General features: G+C 36.7%; 1 pseudogene; it reads right to left on the bottom strand.

The window, feature by feature from the left end:
• Window positions 1–8,413: 8,413 nt before the first annotated feature.
• On the bottom strand, window positions 8,414–10,256 carry LOC133754167 (F-box-like/WD repeat-containing protein TBL1XR1; annotated as a pseudogene).
• Between the last annotated feature and the right edge of the window lie 675 nt (window positions 10,257–10,931).

A 10,931-nucleotide genomic window follows, 5' to 3' on the forward strand; every position in this document is an offset into this window, starting at 1 on the left:
GATCTTGAACAATTTTTTGTGTGTCTCTTCAGTGGGTTGTTTGTTTTGATGATGTTGAGCTTCTTGAGTTCTTTATAGATTCTGGTTATCAACCCTTTATCTGTAGTATAGTTTGAAAATATTTTTTCCCATTCTGTTGGTTGCCTCTTCACTTTCCTGACTGTTTCCTTTGCAGTACAGAAACTTCTCAATCTGATGCAATCCCACTAGTTAATTTTGGCTTTGACTGCCTGAGCCTGCCGAGTCTTTCCTAGGAAGTCTTTGCTGGTCCCAATATCTTGCAGGGTTTCTCCAATACTCTCTAATAATTTGATGGTGTCAAGCCATAGATTTAAGTCTTTAATCCATGTTGAGTGAATTTTTGTGTAAGGTGAAAGATAGGGGTCTTGCTTCATGAATCTGCACGTGGAAGTCCAGTTTTTCCAGCACCATTTATTGAATAGACTGTGCTTACTCCAGGGATTGGTTTTGGATACTTGATCAAATATGAGCTGGCTGTAGATGTTTGGATTGATTTCTGGTGTTTCTATTCTGTTCCATTGGTCTATCCAGCTGCTTCTGTACCAGTACCATGCTGTTTTGATAACAACTGCCCTGTAGTATGTCCTGAAATCTGGTATATGATGCCTCTGGCCTTGTTTTTATTGTACAAGATTGTTTTAGCAATTGGAGGTTTCCTGTGCCTCCATATGAGTTTCAGCATAATTTTTTCCAGATCTGAGAAGAAGATCTTTGGTATTTTGATTGGTATTGCATTGAATCTGTAAATTGCTTTTGGGAGAATGGACATTTTGATAAATATTGATTCTTCCAATCCATGAGCATGGAAGATTTCTCCAATTTTTGGTATCCTCTTCTATTTCGTTCTTTAAGATATTGCAATTTTCATCGTAGAGATCTTTAACACCCTTGCTTAAGTTTATTCCAAGGTACTTGATTGTTTTTGTAGCTATTGTGAATGGAATTGATCTTAGAAGTTCTTCCTCAGCCGTGGCATTGACTGTGTATACAAAGGCTGTTGATTTTTGTGCATTGATTTTATGTCCTGCTACTTTCCCAAAGTCTTCTATGAGTTCCAGTAGTCTCTTAGTAGAGTTCTTTGGATCACCTAAATAAAGAATCATATCGTCTGCAAAGAGGGATAGTTTGAGTTCTTCCTTCCCAATTTGTATCCGTTTAATTTCTTTTTCTTGTCCAATAACTCTGGCTAAACCTTCTAGAAATATATTAAATAGCAGTGGTGAGGGTGGTCATCCCTGTCTGGTACCAATCTCAGCGGAAATGCTTTCAAATTTTCCCTTCAATAGGTTGCTGGCAATGGGTTTTTCATAAATTGCTTTGATTGTATTGAGGAATGTTCCTTCCATACCCAGTTTGCTTAGGGTTTTCATTATGAAAAGGTGTTGTATTTTATCAAATGCTTTCTCAACATCTATTGAGAGAATCATTTGTTTTTTTTTTTGTGCAGTCTGTTAATGTGGTGTATTACGTTGATTGTTTTGCAAACATTGAACCATCCTTGCATACCAGGAATAAATCCCACTTGGTCTGGGTGGATGATCTTTCTGATGTGTTGTTACATTCTATTGGCCAGAATTGTATTGAGGAGTATTACATCTATGTTCATCAGGGATATTGGTCTGTAATTCTCTTTCAATGCTGCATTTATCTCTGGCTTAGGGATTAAGCTGATGCTGGATTGATAGAAAGAATTTGTGAGGATTCCATCTTTTTCAATTGTTCTGAATAGTTTGAGTGAAATGGAGTTAATTCTTCTCTAAATGTCTGGTAAACTCAGCAGTGAATCCATCTGGTCCTGGGCTTTTCTTTGTTGGGAGGGCCTTTATTACTGTTTCAATTTCTTTCTCAGTTATGGGCCCATTTATATTTTCTATGTCTTCACGGTTCAATTTATATAGATTGCATGTGTCCAGGAATCTGTCCATTTCTGATAGATTTCCCTGTTTGCTGGCATACAAGTCCTTGTAGTAATTTCTGATGATTCTCTTTTTTTTGTGGTGTCTATTTTTTTTTTTCAAAAAATCAGCTCTTCGCTTGGCTGATTTTTTGTAATTTTTTTTGGATTCAATCCTGTTGATTTCTTCTCTGATTTTAATTATTTCTCTTCTCCTACTAGCTTTGGGTCTGGTTTGCTGCTGATTTTCTAGATCCTTGAGATGACTTGAAAGCTCATCTCTTTGGTGCCTTTTTAATTTCTTGATGTAGGCACCTATTGATATAAACTTTCCTCTCAACACTGCCTATGCCGTATCCCATAAGTTTTCATATGTTGTGTTGTTATCCTCATTTACTTCCAGAACATTTTTGATTTCTCTTTTGATTTCTTCTATGACCTATTGTTCATTCAGGAGCATGTTGTTCAATCTCCATGTGTTTGCATACTTTCTAGGGATTCCTGAGTTGCTAATTTCCACCTTCATTTCGCTGTGGTGTGAGAAGCTGCATGGTATGATTCTAATTATTTTGAATTTGCTGAGACTTGCTTTATGGCCTAGTATGTGGTCAATCCTAGAGAAGGTTCCATGCACTGATGATAATAATGTAAAATCTTTAGATGTAGGATTGAAAGTTCTGTAGATATCTGTCAGATCCATTTGGGCAATAGTATTGATTAAATCTGCTGTTTCTTTGTTGATCTGCTCTCCGGATGATCTGTCTATTTCTGAGAGTGGGGTATTGAAGTCTCCCAGTACTACTGTATTGGGGTCTAAGTCTCCCTTTATGTCCCTTAACATATCTTTTAAATAAACCGGTGACCTGTAACTAGGTCTGAATACATTTATAATAGTTACATTTTCCTGTTGAATTGAACCCTTAATCATTGCCTCTCTTTGTCTCTTTTAAGAGATTTTGTGTTAAAGTTTATTTTGTCTGATATTAATATGGCTACACCTGCTTTTCTTTGGTATCTGTTGGTGTGGAATACTTTTCCAACCTCTCACTTTCAGTCGTATGCTTCTATGTTGGAAAGATGTGTTTCTTGTAGGCAGCAAATAGATGGGTTTTGTTCCTTAATCCACTCAGCCAGTCTTTGCCTTTTAACTTTAGATTTCAACCCATTAACATTCAATGTGACTATTGATATGTAGTGACTTTGCCCTGCCATTTTCCCAAAGATATTTTCTAGTATATGCTTTGAGTTTTCTATGATCTTTTACTGGTAAGTTTTCTTCCTTTACCTTCTTTCATATTGATGATCAAGTTTCTGTGTTTCTGAGTGTAACACATCTTCAAGCATCTTTTTTTTTTTTTTTGCAGGGCTGGACGAATGGCATCAAATTCTTACAATTTCTGTTTGCTCTGAAGGGTCTTTATTTCACCTTCATTCACAAATGAGAACTTTGCAGGATATAATATTCTGGATTGGCAGTTTTTCACTCTTGGCACCTGGGCTATGTCTCGCCATTCCCTCCTAGCCTGTAGGGTTTCTGATGAGAAGTCTGCTGTGAGTCTAATTGGGGATCCTCTGAGAGTAATCAGATGTTTCTGTCTTGCACATTTTAGAATCTTTTCTTTATATTTCACTGTGGTGAGTTTAATTACAACATGTCGTGGTGAGGGTCTCTTTTGGTCATGTTTACGAGGGGTTCTGTGAGCTTCCTGTACTTGGATGGTTCTGTTCTTCTCCAAACCCAGAAAGTTCTCTGCTCGTATCTCACTAAAAAGGCCTTCTAATCCCTTCTCCCTCTCCATGCCTTCAGGAATTCCTAGAACTCGTATGTTGGGTTTTTTATAGTATCCTGTAGATTTCAACAGTATTTTTTAGATTTCTAATTTCCTCTTCTTTTCTTTGGTTTGACTGTATGCTTTCCTGTGCTCTGTCTTCTAAGTCTGATATTCTCTCTTCTGTTTCACTGACTCTGTTTTTAAGGCTCTCTAATGTGCTTGTCATTTGATCTATAGAGTTCTTCATTTCATTTTGATTTCTCTTCACTATCACACTTTCCTGTTCTACTAGTTTCTGCATTTCATTTTGGTTCCTCTTTAAGATTTCATTTTCACGAGAGAGATTTTCTATCCTGTCCAGTAAGGATTTCTGTAGTTCAAGAATTTGCTTTAGAAAACTTCTAAATGTTTTTATCATAAATTTTTTGAAATCCGTATCTTGCATTTCTTCTATCTCATCATCTTCATAATCTTGGCCTGTGGTGTTTTGTTCATTTGGGGGCATCAATCATAATGTTCGTTGATCTTGTTCCCATGGTTTCTCTGTTTATTGCTTGGCATTTTGGAGGAATTCTTTGAATTATTTCCTTACAGTGTCTTTTTTTTCTTGTTATACTATGACTGTGTTAAGTGGGCTGTCTGCTATTGGAGTAGCCTTGGTGGCCTGAGATGTGTGAGGGCAGAGAGCTCTGCTTAGTTCTTCAGGGTTAGGTGTGGTAGATCTCTCTCTCTCTCTCTCTCTCTCTCTTTATTTATTTATTTATTCATGTATTTTCAGGAGGGAAGTAATACCACACAGCTGAGCAGAATTGATGGTAGTTAGCTTCCAATCTCTGGCTTCTGTGGGTATAGGAATCATCTTGTTTTTTTTTTCCCCCACAGATCACCCAAAGAATCTGTGCTGTGCTCAGTGTTGGTTCAGTTTCTCCTTCAGTTTCTCACTGTGTTGCTAAGGTTACCGAATTGTAGCCTCTCTGGAGAGTAGTCACGTGACCTCTGTGAGCTCTCTCACCCCACCATCTCTCCCCCCCCCACAGTTCATTAGTTCTACCCTTTTATTAAATCCTAACCTCCTGGTATTTCACCTCCCCCTCCCCCCTCCAGAGTCAGGATTTTCTGTTTGACTTAGTTCAAACTCAGGTCTGAGTTCACATGTGGCCCTGTTGCGCACAGCTCTGATGTCACGCATAGCCCTGAGGGCGCACACATTTTACGTATATCGAGAATGGAGCCTGCTCTTTGTCTCTTGCATGCCTTTGCAAGGTGGGCAAAGAGAGAAACTCATTTGTACTGGTCCCCCCCACCCCTATTTCTTTTTCTTCTCTCCTGAAGTTAGTTTGGTGAGCTCTCCCTGCGCAGCTTCCAGCCCAGTTCCCTCTCTCTGCTGCTTCTCCAGCCAACATCTCGGATTACTGTACTCACCTCCCCCTCCAGCGCGGATGTGAAGACTCAGAGCCAGAGCTGTGAGCGTCCTTGCTCTCGCCACAAGTTGTCTGTGTCTCCTCCACTAGATCCTGAGGAGTTTCCTCTGCATTTTTCCCTGGGCCTTTCCCTATATTTACTGTAATTCCTCTTTTATCAACCTATCTTTTCCAGGACTATCAATGTGCGACCTCACTATTCGCCATCTTGGCTCTGCCCTACATTACTCTTAACAAAATCATTCTGCATTAACAGAGAGGTCCTTAAAAATAGTACTCTCTCAATAAATCTAATTTGAAAGAAAAAAGTTTAAGGAAAAAAGGAGTGCTTTATAAGTTAAGTGAAAAAGTACAAACCTTTGGCCTTTCTCTTGACATTTTTACATGTCAAAATGTAAAAAAAAAAAAACTTATGTAATTCAATCTAGTGATTACTTTTTGCACTATAATTTTTTTACACCACAAAAGGAGGTACTTTCAGTATCTATAAAAAGTGTTAAACCTAAAATGTGTTTATCTAGAGAATAACTAAAACAGAATGCAAAACACTCTAAGATCTATTAGGAAATTAAAATCTCACTTCTAAAAGTCATTTTTGAAAGTCAATGATGTTTCCTGACAAATGATAGAAAATAGGGATTGTAACAAATATAAGAACTTAACTGGATTTTCTATACACAGGAGAAAGAAATATTCCTTTATGATGTTTAAGAGTGGCAGCTGCTCTTTTTTATTCTATTTTAATCGACCACTACTCATTCACATTTTCCTTTCTATTTTTCTTTATAAGTTTCTTACAGTAGCTTATACAACAATGATATGTAATTAAATACAACACAAAATCTACTGGATTCAGTTCATCTTCAGGAATAAGTTCTCAGAAAAAAAATAAGAATAAAATGAGCAAGAACCCAAACTATAGAACTTTATAGGTTGTGAACCTTGGTCTCTTGCAAATATGCTACTGCTCAAATCAGAGACAATCTTATTTTTATCTATGGAGCAGCATTGTGGCACATCAGCAGGAAATTATGATGTTGAGAACAGCAGTAAAAACAATCATATGCTCATGAAAAACTCAAGCCTACAAAATTGATACCTTTCAGAGACATGCATAATTAAAAGACCCAAGACTTCAGGATAAAAAAGTTCTGCATTTATAATTTTTATATGTCCTATTGTGAATATTATGCCTAAGTAAAATAGCTAAATTTAAAAAAAAAACAGGAAAAATGACAATATCAGAGAAAAGTAGCTGTCTATTTTGGCAACTATATTGCAGAATTCTTGACTATCTTTTAATTAGCTGTGGAAAAAATCAATAACTGTATGCAAATGAACTGTCCATATCAAAATACAAAAGTACTATCCATAATCACCTCTCACTTTCAGATTTAAGTTCAGCACAACTGACAAATGCGTCGTTAAAGGAAAATACAGCTTAAACATACTCAAAACATTTGTGTCTATTCCTGGAAGCACACTTAAAATTATTGCACAGATTTTTAAAATTTTTATTTATTTCTTTAAAACAACAACAGAGGTCAAGCATAGATGTGGACCTCCAGCAATAAAAGCAGGATCTCAAGAGCCAGATACTCAGCATATTAGGTTTCCTACATAAGTCACTTGGTAATAAGTTCTAGGTATCTCTAATGTGATCCAAAACCCTAAAAACAGCTGGCACAAAATCACCATGAATGACTGCCTCTCTGGATGTAAATTTCAAAAAAAAATATTATTACAGTATCATAGTCCCCACTAAGAACAACTGGGGTACATATAACAATGTATTGTGAAATTAAGTGTATTTATTCTCTTTACCAATAACAAATGCTACCCTACTTCAGTAAAACCAAGACTTGCTTCAATCAATATTGTTTTATAGAAATAGCAAAACAACAAATGCTGAAAATCAAGCTGCATTAGTTGAGTTAAATCAATTCCTACTTAAACTGAGAGCACAGGTTAAAATTTTAGTAGTAAAGGTCTCAAAATAATTAGTGACAGAAATAATGTTATAAATTTGCTAAGCTCAAGAAGCAATTCCTTAATTAAAATCTTTGATATATAAATTTGACAGCTCTTCAAAATTGACATTCCTGGATTATGTTAAATAGTGACAAACCCTGTTCTCACATATAACATGGCTCCATGCTTTTATTTGTCTGTATACTTTACTTTTAGTTTCATGAGCATAACAGGAGGTTTGACTTGATACCTATCTTTAAGAAAATATTTGATGTCATGAACAGAGTAAAAGACATGATATAGTAGTGACTTCTTAAAACAAAACTAGCAGCTTAAATCTATATTTGAAAAATATGTAGTCACGAGTACCACAAATACAGAATGAGAGCAGCAGGGAAGTTGGTGCAATTATACTTTTTTTAAAAAAATTCTGAATCACTGCTATTTAAAAACACCTTGATGCAAGTCTTTTGTTTTAAAGATTGATTTTTAAACTTAGGTAGCAAACATTTTGCCATGTAATGGCAGTGTTAAATGCCATTATCTTACTTTGTATAAATAAAAATAATAGGAGAGAATTTTTTTAATACTGGAGGTTTGGTTACATTACACATTTAAGCTTCTATATAGAATGATAGACACTTTGAGAAGCTAATCCTTATCCAGAAACATTTTAATCTCTTAAAAACCAAAGCAAAACAAATAAACAAAACAACAACAAAAAACCCCAAAACTACTTTGCTCCTTTTCACAATAGTGCACATTTTAACCATATTTTAGTTATGGCTACAAAACATCTGAAGATTTTTTAAAATGTATCTTCTCTATGGTATCAGAAAATTATTTCCTTTGTAGTTTTTAATTAACAGAAATTTGTCCCCAAAAAAGAAACTATTATATTTAAGCCACATCACCACAAAAAACAGAGCATAATACTCTTACTGATGTGTCTTACAGATTGACAAGACAAAGTCATATATTTTCATTTGATTTCCAATTCCCCTTTCCTCAATATGCACCAATTGAATATATGCTCTGGAGCCATAAAATGTACCAAACATCTACCTTTTCAAAAAATGCATTAAAATATTTTTAAGAATTTTGTGAAAAATATAAACAAGAAATTGATTCACTTCCTTACTTCATGCATCCATAATCTAAACCAAAAACAAAATTGAAAAGCAAGAACAAACTACGGCTGAAAGTTTCTGTAAGTCCATTTTCTCTGTACACATGAACTGCTCACTACCGAAAGGAAAAAAGAATATAATCCATGGTGTCTGCTGATTCAAAGGGAGAAACAAGGTTATCATTAGTATTCTAAAACTGTACATGTATGGTCTGCTTTTATAACGTATATTTCTCTCTTCTGTTTTTTATATCCAAAACTTCTAAATGCTATTTTAGGGGCACGTCAGATTAGATTCCAGCACTTGGTGAACAGAATTCACAAGCTGTGACAAAACTGTCATCTTCAGGGTGCAGTTTTGTTTATATACCTTGTATGTATATATTTCCTTTAGGTTTGGCTGTAGTGGACTGGCCATGGTTCAAGTGGAACTATAGCAGTACATGGGTCAGGGACAGTCATTTTGGCTATGTACACATTCATAGTTGGTCCATGGCTTCCAACTAGTAGTGCTATTTCCAAAGGTCTAATACACAAACTGAACCATCTGATGCACTGGCTCCAACTCTGTCTCCTGCTGCATTCCAGCAAACTTCAAAAATTCCACCTGTTCCTCTATAACTGTGAACTAGAGCACATTTCTGTGTGTTCTGGATGTGTGTACACATTTGTCTAAAGAGCCACTTGCCATATACCTGCCATTAGGAAAGAAAGCTACGGTGTACACAGGCTCTTGATGTTTTGTCAAAGTATGTATGCAAATTCCTCTGTCAATATCCCATAACCTAACAGTAGAATTGAAGGATGCACTTGCTAACATAAGGTTGGCATTTGGGTTATTCATTCCTGGTCCAGTTGGACTCCATTTGATAGTATAAATCTCTTTATTATATGCTTGTAAATCATGGACACAATTGTCTTGCTTCATACTCCATATCTTCAAAGTCATATCATCTGAACAGGAGGCCAGGCGATTGCCAGTTGGGTCCCATTTAATAGCATTTACTTCATTCATATGTCCCTGGAATGTTTTAAAAGGTCTATCTTGTACTAATTTACAGATATGAATGCACATATCCGTTATACATAAAGCAAAGGTGTGGTTGCTCTGCCAATCAACATGCAATGCTGGTGCTGAATGTAATGGCTTCACCAGTATATGCATCCAAAATAATTGTTGTCTTGTCTACTCTAGCACTTAGGATGACATTTCCTTTCTTATTCCACTTTAATGCAAATATAGGCCTTTAGGCTGTCCTAAGGTGCTGGCAAGATTACCATCTTTAGTCCATATTCTTGCAAATCCATCATATGAACCTGTTGCTAGAATTGTACCTTCACTGTTCCAATCTAGAGAAGTTACATCCTTGTTGCTCAGAACATCTTGCCATGCTTCTTGTATGCAATGTCTCAGTAATAATTTTGTGGAGCCACTGGTACTGTTTTCACTTAGATTACATATTCTTGCTGTTGAGTCTCCAGACCCTGACGGCAGGAGATCACTAACAGGGTTCCAGGCACAAATGAAAACTTCAGATTCATAGCTCCGTAACACAACTGCTTTATTAGGAGGGATTTCAACATCCCTATCCACTTCCATCATATCAGTATGATTATTTGGTAAAGTATGTGCTCCATTCTCCTCCCCATTTGCTGTGTTTTCTCCATTTTTTGCATATCCTTGTGGTTAGTTGCAGCTGCGGCTATCTCTATAAGCTTGTTGTCTTGTTTGCACTACATCAGGCATTATGGCATCTATCAGAGACAGAGATTCTATTGGTCAACTATCAAACAAGGTACCATCCTCATTAATACTAACTTCTGCCTCTACATACTGTAGACCTTTCTGGATGATAGAAATCAATGCAGCAGGTGGGACAAGGGCACTGTTTATATTAGACTGACTGATACGGCTTTCTATACCAAAGGTAAATGCTGAATGAGAAAATCCTGTCTCTTGTAAGTATCTATATACCAAGAAGTTGACCTCATCACTGCTTATACTCATCTTTATTCCCACTAAAACCATGAGGTCACAACATAGGATATAACCCATTGGCAGTGCATTGATGTGGGAATGTGCAACTGAATATCTGGTACCACAATCACAAATTGCTGTTGCTGATGCTAGAAGCAGTGGTGTCCAACACTGCTCCCCCGCTCTCATGAATGGAGGCACAAGGAAACTCCCCTCATCGCTGCTGTCGCTGCCGCCACTGCCTCCAACCACACCCAAAATAAACCCTCCAGGTGGTGAGAGGCAATTATAACCCAGGTGAGCATGGGGCACTGGGATATGAATTCTATGGAATGCTATACAGTGGTGAAAATAAATGAAATCCCACCATTTGCAACAAAATGGAGGAATTTGGAAAACATCATTCCGAGTCAAATATGGCAGTCCCAAAGGGAAAAATATCATGTGTTCTCCATGTTCACTGACAACTAACTGAGCACCTAAAAGGAACCTGTAGACATGAACTGACACTATAAGAAGCAATGACTTGATCAGCTCTTGTCATGAATGTTGAGGAACGGCTTACTATTTTATTGTTTTTACTTTTATTGTTTTACCATTGGAAGAGCAGCAACCGTGACAGAATCCAGCTCCCCAAATGGGACTAGAACCTGGTGTGCCGGCACCGCAGGCGAAGGATTAGCCTATTGAGCCACGGCACCAGCCACTTAATCAGAATTATTATTAGATATTTAAATCCAACTGA

The sequence above is a fragment of the Lepus europaeus genome, chromosome Y, assembly GCF_033115175.1.
Source record: "Lepus europaeus isolate LE1 chromosome Y, mLepTim1.pri, whole genome shotgun sequence".
NCBI lineage: Eukaryota > Metazoa > Chordata > Mammalia > Lagomorpha > Leporidae > Lepus > Lepus europaeus.